Raw genomic sequence first — 8,402 nt, 5'->3', positions numbered from 1 at the left:
ATGCTCAACGGCTGTGTTAAACTGCTCAAGAACCGTGAGTGCCCTGTTATTAGTTGCACACGAGAGAAAGACAATAAGCCTACTGTAACCATCTATCCCACCATGCACCACAAACTTCCAACGCACCATTTTGTGTAGTCCATCTAAGTGCCAAATTAAATTTGGGCATGGGGACCAATATACTCGTCTGTTGATAACAGAACTCTGTCTCATGGAAATGCCAGCTTGATCAACTGCATGAATAATATCTCTGAGTCTGCTCCGAGGTACATATATGTCACGTGACCTAAGATGCCCCAGAAGATATACCTCTCCTGCATGTGGATGGTTTTCTTTGATGTCCTGAATTGCTTTCTTTAAATCATTATCAGAGATATCTGTAAAACGTTTATATGGGATATTATGATAAGGGCAGCAGTGTGGAGCAGTGGTTAGGGCTCTGGACTCTTGACCGGAGGGTCGTGGGTTCAATCCCAGGTGGGGGTGACACTGCTGCTGTACCCTTGAGCAAGGTACTTTACCTAGATTGCTCCAGTAAAAACCCAACTGTATAAATGGGCAATTGTATGTAAAAATAATGTGATATCTTGTAACAATTGTAAGTCGCCCTGGATAAGGGCGTCTGCTAAGAAATAAATAATAATAATAATAATAATGAATTATTCGATACACTGTGCTAAGGGCTTATGTTTAGGTGACATGCTATATCAACAATGTTGACATGAAGAGCGAGCAAGTCTTCAATAGATGAAACCAGGTCATCAGCATCCTAGGGAGAATTTGGGAAAATAAAAATAATTGATAATACATAAGTACCTATCCATCCATCTATTCTTTACACACACACCTTTACAACTCTTAAACTAATGACTATTATAAATAAGCCAGGCCAACAAATGACAGTTCTTTTTTTATATTGTCTGTGCACTATTAAATTAATACATCTGATTTATAATCCCTCAAAGATTAATTATGTAAATTATATTTGATTCTTTGTAATACACTATAACATTACTACAGTAGTTGTAATACACAGTAGTCAATGTAAAAAATATACGAACTGATACAGCTTTCCACATCTTTAATATCGAGGACCAAAATATTATGACCTGCACAACAGAGAAGCTGACAGTGGCTTATCAATGGAAACCAGCTGAGACATAAAGTAACACTTGTAAATGACTTACATCAGGTTCAGGTGAGAAATTGAGCTCAGGTCGTTCTCCAATCTGCATCTAAATCAAATAAAACACAACAAATGTATCATTTAAGCGGTTAAAAAAAGGATATATATATATGCACAAGACATGTTTATGCACAAGACCTTTTTTTTTGTAAAATTGCCATTTAAAATTCCCACTTGAAACAACGTGATAGCAGCATTTGTCAACATCTGCACATATGCTGAAACAAACGCGCTTTACAGCAAAGTTTTACTAGCAGCCCTAACTTCCAGAGTTTATGATTTCCCCGTGGTTACCTAGTCGTCTTTTAAAATGACCTGACAGCACCAAAAATGTGTTTTTGTTTCTAGATTAAAATGGAGAAATGTGTGAACTGTGGCAGGAGTTAAATTAGGTGAAATCTTATTATATATTTCCATTTTAAACGTGATTCAAATGCGTTTGTCTATCTACTGATGTATGAACTGTGGGAACGCTAATCAAAGTGTGTCGTGTTTATATGTATTTATTTAATGTAAACTATATAACTCAACTATTCAGAAGAAGATTTTTTTAAATGGGATATAAACAACAAAATTGTGTCATGCAAGATACAGCAAGGTTACATTTTGAAAAAAAAAAAAAACACGATGTGAAACATAACAGCACAGAAATGACACATTTCTGCATTGTCGTTGAGACACTAATGACCCAATAATCATCAATTGAATTTGTAAGAGAAGGAGAAAAGTCGGACAAAACGGGGGGGGGGGGGGGGGGGGGGGGGGAGAGAGAGACTTTAAAAAAAAAAAAAAAAAAAAACTAACGTTCATCCGACTTACCCGTGGCAGAGGTGATTCACTGCTGGGCCGCTGCCTATCATCAAACTGTTCAACTTGTACCAGTGGACTCGCAATGGCATGCTGTACAGCAGGTTGTTGTACACCGCTAGTTCGAGGCTCAACTAACGATTGAACGAGTCTTGTTAGGCTGCTGACCCCATCAACAAGACGCTGTACTGAAGACCCGGCGATGAACACACGACCAGCAGCGTCAGCCATAGTTACTGTCTTGTCTGGAATAAAATTACGTATATTTCCATAGAAAAGCATGCGCGCCACAAAGCAGTGTGCACATTGGGCAACACTTATCAAGTGACAGTGCGCCATGGTAACGTCACAAATAGAAAGTCATGTGACCCACAAAAGTGCATTTTGTCCCACAGAATGAGTATTCTGTGCCACAAAATTGTATTTTGTGCACAGAATTCGCATTTTGTCCGACATAATGAGTATTTTGTGCACATAATTATCATTTTGTCTCACAAAATGTGTATTTCATCCCACAAAATTGTATTTTGTGGACAGAATTAGCACTGTGTGCTACAAAATGTGTATTTCGTTCCACAGAATGTGTATTTTGTGCACATAATTAGCATTTTGTCCCACATAATGTGTATTTTGTCCCACAAAATTAGTTTTAGCCCCACAAAATATACATTTTGTCCCACAAAATGATAATTGTAAGAAAAAGTGTATTTTGTGCACAAAATGAAAGCATTCAATTTCATTTTGTCGACAAAATGAAAACTCTCTTTTACCTTTTTGTCCACAAAATAAAAACTGTCTTTTGCCTTTTGTGGACAATATTATATGCATTTGTTTTTCGTTTTGTGGGACGAAATACATGTTGTAATGTATTTTGTGCACAAAAGCCCTTTCGTGGACAAATTTGTGCATGACACAAACGGCGCCCCATAGCATTTAGCTTATTTGTTTTTAAATTACTAACTGTCTCTGTTGAACCGAATACTGTTTTGTTTTTAGCCGTATTTTTATTTTCATCGGCAGACGCGCTCTGGATGCAAGTACAGTGCTGACATGTCATTTCCTAAGATTATATTAAGCGAGGTTTCGGGTAAATATAGAAAGAAAAAAGGGAGTGTATATTTTAGCACTAGTACAACAAGACCATGTACGGAATTAAAATGAATGGACTATAGAATAGTCTTTTTTTTTGTAACAATTTAATTGGTTTAAAAGCAAACAAGATTATCCATAAACTAATGTTAACAGAAAATAAATATAAAAAGAGAATTTCGACAAAAGCTGCCGGGAATCACTGTCGCTGCTGATTGCTTGTTTTTACGCGCTTTGAAAAGGGAGTCTCGTCTTCCAGAATATCACTTACAATGTGCGCCATCAAAAATAAAAATAAAGTTTTAAAGAAAATGATTTCAGCAAGCTAAAACACCACACGAACACTTGTCATGGGACACTTTCTATATTGGCTTGCTAGCTTACAATTGGCTGCTGGTCCGCGGCGATGCGGCACTGAGCGCTGGTTTAATATGTTACAGGTGTTATACACCAGCGCCAGTAGGCACTGAGCGCTTTTCACCTCCAGCGACAGTGTGTCACTGATGCTGGCATGAATATCGGGTGCACCAAGCTATTTATGGCATGAAATGGGCATTTAAAGGTTGGTTCTGCCAGTTTTTTTTTCAATAGTATTATGTTATCCTCTCTTAGTTGTATGTTAAATGTATCTCTTTCATCCGCTGTGCAACTTCAGAACCCAGTATATTTAATCTGTTTTATACTTCCAAGGGATTCAGGGGATGGAGGGCTTAACCTGGACTGAAACGGGGCAGGGAATGTGAGCGGGTAAATGTACTACATTGTTGCAAACTTGTTGGCGGGCTAAGGGCTACTTAAGAGTACCCTGCTGAAAGCTCCTTGAGGCAGTGGATAGCAGTGGGTAGCAGTGTGTATACAGCGGGTAGCAGTGGGTACACTGTAAAAAATATTGTGCCTGCTCTACTTAAAAAAATTGAGGCAACTATTTGCATAAGCTTTTTAAGTATTACCAACAAGACTGTGTTTTATGTATGCTATACTTAGCTTTTAGTGTAAAACCAACTTCATTGTATCAGTTCCAGTCACTATTGTATGTTTGAGTTACTTAAATTTTCTAGTCCAGAACTGTATTTGTAAGTTTGATTTACTTCATTTTTTTGATTAGTTACTTATGGTAACCAGGTCCATGAAAAGTATTTTATTTAAGTTCATAATGTGATTTTTTATGTACATCCTACTAAAAAAGCTGATGCAAATAGTTGCCTCAATTTTCTTTTGTAAATATGACTATTTTGTGAGGCAACAACATACATAAGAATATGCATAAAAGTAACAAACACCAGAAAAACATTCAAACTTCACTTTATTTGACTTCTTTCTGAAATGTGAACATTTCAAATAAAAAACTTCAAGTTCAAATGGAAATATCAATGTTAAGCCATTTTTCCACTGCAGGATCTCTGAAATTCTGACAAGGAGCAACTCTTTGCAAAATCAACCACAAGTTGCACATATGTACATTTTAAAGCTCACATAAAAAAAGTTAACTTCAAGAATTTAAAATGTTTCTACTGCAAAAGACATTTAACCGATTCCTTTTAACAATCCTAACCACTTAATTACACTTCTTTCCCTGAGAAATATAAAATGGCGTACAATTCTGGTTGCAATTCTGCAGCGAGAGCTGCCCAGCAGTGTAGTTAAAGGGATAGTTCACTTTTTTTACACCTTAAAGTCTGATGGTTCCTTACTCTGAAAGTAGTCCATGGGCTTGGAAAAACTGTAATCCATTGTTCAGAGTTGTTTAAGCCACTACTAACTTCAGCTAACTTTAGCCACGGCTAACAAAAACAATGGGAGTGAATTAAACAAAGTTCAATATGTGTGGCCAAATCACCTCAAAATAACTACACCAACCAAGTCAGAAAGTTCATCTGAGTTGATTTGGCTATGCAATTTTGAACTTTGTCTAATTGCCCGCATCACTCCCATGTTTTTTTTTTTTTTTTTGTTAGCCGTGGCTAAAGTTAGCTGAAGTTAGTAGTGGCTATTTAAACAACTATGAACCATGGATTACAGTTTCTCCAGGCCCATTGACCACTTTCAGGGTAAGGAACCATCTGACTATAAGGTGTAAAAAAGTGAACTATCCCTTTAAAGAAATAGTTTGTCTACCGTAACATTTGAAAATGAACACAAACATAATCAGGTTTTGCTTATTCAAAACAGGCAAAGAGAAAAAGTCAATCTGTGAGCATTTAACATGTTGAAATCCATTTTCTCTGGCAGAAACAACAGCAGATTCACATGTTGCAAATTGAACAAATAGCTGTCCATTCAAGTAAACTCAGAAGTTCAAGTGGTAAAGTTAAGCTTTAACATTTTGGATTCTGACAAAGGATCGATCATCCAAACACAAAAGCTCCACCTTTGGGTTTTATGCTTGCCATTTAGGCGAGTAACTTTCTCCTAAGAGACTGGACCTTGGAGGTGGTTTTCTCTACGTTCAGTTCCAAGACGACTTTCTGGAATACCTCAAAGGTATATTTCAGTTCTTTGGGGTAGCTTAGGTTTAAGGCGTAGATAAGGCCCATCAAGAAGGTGCATGCTTGTGCTACACTAGAAATACCAGATAGGACCTCGGCTCCTTCAATGGCTATCTCCACATCCACTGGATTGTCGTTATCGGTGGCACCTTTGTTGACCACAAAGATCTTGAGGACATGTTGTGTGAGGTCCTCTTGGATGTTGGCGTCCTCTGCATCCTGAGAAGTTAGACTGTAAACTAGATTTACATAGCCAAGGATGTAGTCAAAGTTAAAATGTGATGATATTCAGCGAGGGAGGAGACAGAGTAGGGAGGGAGAAGAGGGAGTTAAAAAGGGGGACAGATAGGGAGTAGAATGAATGGGGAGGGAAAAAGAGAGGGGGTGAGGAAGAGAGGGTAGAGAACAGGGAGGAAGAAAGAAGTAGGGAGAACAAGACAGGAGAGAGGAGGGAAAAAGAGAAGAGCGGAGAGGGAGAGAGAAGAGGGAGAGGGAGAGAAGAGGGGGAGAGGAGAGAATAGTGGGAGGGTAAACTAGAGAAGAGGAAGGGAGAAAGAGGAGGGAAGGCAATAGAGATAAGAGGGAGAGATACATTTTTTTACCTGGTATTCTTTGATAAGGTCCTCCACGTTCTCACTGAGGTATATGATGAGGCCACGGATCACGGTTTATCTTCTCTTCTCGACAGTGTTGCTCTGTCACAAAAGGGAATTACATTTTATTTACTACAAATGGCACAAAATATAATTGTACTGTGATGTCATGAGCGCATACCCCATACAGCATTTCCTGGATCCCCTGCAATTTCACCCCTGCAGCACCTCCTTTCTTCTTGAATAAAGACAACAGTCTTGGCATGTAGCAGTCCAGTTTCTCCATGAAAGTTGTGATCCTCCTGAATTCCTCCTCACCTTTACCTTTATTGTAGTTGATTAAGACAGTTTGATATTTAGTTATATTATTGTGAGAATTGGCAGCTATATTTTGCTGTGTCTTCATTGTCAATGACTTCTGCTGATTCTGAAAATGTGAAACTCCTTACAAACACTCTAAACCAACTCATAAAAAATGTATGGCAGACAAGGCATTCAGAATGGAATTCCAATTTAAAATTAGTTTGGTTAGGAGTGTTTTTAAGGTGTTTTATAGATATTTTCCAAATCTATGGAGGTCAGTGGCAATGATGACCCAGTAAAATGTGGCCACCAATTTTTATCTAAAACATAATATAAATATTAAACAACTATCACAGGGAATCAACTAATAAAGAGAAAAATGATAACAGGTCCACATGTCAAAATAAGTAAACTACTCCTTTAAATTTTTCAAGAATCAAGGGGTATATCTTTAATCTATACAACCAAAAGAGCTTTATCAATTACAGATTATGGCTTTAAAAACAAAAAAAGAGACTGCCTTTTTCAAGATGCAATAAAAACACAATTACAATTAATATTTGAACATACCTTCATATGCAAAACAGACACTTGGATGTTCACAGCAACGGGATTCACCTGTTGATGATATGATTTGATAAGCCTAAAATAAATTGACAAAGCAACAGGAAACTAAATAGCTCCATTCGAATGCCCAAAGTCATCTCCACAGCGATCATACGGCTGCCAGCTGACATCCTACTCTACATCTTCTATTTCATAACCCCAAAAATAACATTTTAGAAGCACATTTGTCTCATGCTTACGTTTGGACAATCTCGTGTGTTGAGAAATACTCGCACTTAAAAAGCCACCACCTGTGAGACAAGAGCGGTTGGTGGTGGTATGTCAGTTTGATTTACTCAACGCCCAAGCTAGCACAACCTGATCTCACAGCAAAACGTTATCATGGTAACATTTTCACTAGGCTCTGAAACGTTACCTACATAACGTATGTCAGCGTTTTTGCTGCATTAACCACAATGAAATGAAATTGTGATGTTTTCAAAACGTTTTTTTTCAATTGTTGCATTTATACCTTGATGTTTTCAAAACGTATATTCAAATTGTTGCATGTATACCGACTGTTTGTTTGATTTAGAACGACCAATCTGTTTGCTTTTAAACCAATTAATTTGTTTGTTAAAAAAAGAAAAAAGAAACACTATTCTATGTCCTTTCATTTTAATTCCGTACATGGGCGTGTTGTACTAGTGCTACAATACACAGTATTTTTACCATGATGACGTTTTGCTGTGACTGAGATCAGGTTGGCTAGCAAACTAGCTATCTGCTACTAGCGTTAGCTAACGTACGTTAGGTACCGTCCTGTAATATGCTAGCTAAGGTTTGCTAACTCGTGTGCACAACCACGTTGACTACTTAGCTAGAAAAGTTGATAATACGGCTGCACACCCATCCAATTTGTGACAGATTCAGACGAAATTGTTTCACAACACGATGAATGAAATGTGTCTATCCGACTACAAGTATCAAATTAGTAAGGTTAGCTTAGACTTAGTCTCATAGTTCGATCCTTACCTGTTGAAAGACTTCGGTTGTTTGCCAGTCCAGATTTATTTGCCCGGGCTTGCCTCCGTCAGGCTGGGTAAAGAGTTTGAAGACAATTCTGGTCTAATCCCGTGCACGCTCACTCACACGTGAACGCTGCGTGAACCACGGTCCACAAGTAAAAGTGACATAATATTTATTAGTAGATGGATGTACTCAAAAAAATTATGTTGAGATTATGCAGCATGATACGTTGAATATTTATTCCTGAATATGATGTTTGTGGAACAAATTATAATTAAGTAAGGAACGTAGAAATATTCATGTAAATATAGAAACTTAAATTTTCTTTGTCAAAATCATAGACTTTGTGGGGTTGAAGTAAGT

General features: G+C 37.6%; 1 long non-coding RNA gene across 1 annotated transcript; it reads right to left on the bottom strand.

Moving 5' to 3' along the window:
* Positions 1-5,113: 5,113 nt before the first annotated feature.
* On the bottom strand, positions 5,114-8,112 carry LOC131705140 (uncharacterized). The gene is made up of 5 exons (XR_009310208.1): positions 8,046-8,112; positions 7,035-7,082; positions 6,343-6,485; positions 6,171-6,263; positions 5,114-5,787 (listed from the first exon to the last, which is right to left on the bottom strand). It is a non-coding gene; the product is annotated as an uncharacterized LOC131705140 (long non-coding RNA).
* Between the last annotated feature and the right edge of the window lie 290 nt (positions 8,113-8,402).

The sequence above is a fragment of the Acipenser ruthenus genome, chromosome 2 (assembly GCF_902713425.1).
Source record: "Acipenser ruthenus chromosome 2, fAciRut3.2 maternal haplotype, whole genome shotgun sequence".
NCBI lineage: Eukaryota > Metazoa > Chordata > Actinopteri > Acipenseriformes > Acipenseridae > Acipenser > Acipenser ruthenus.
Note: the sequence above shows the minus strand (reverse complement) of the source record. Positions and strands in the feature narration are given on the sequence as shown.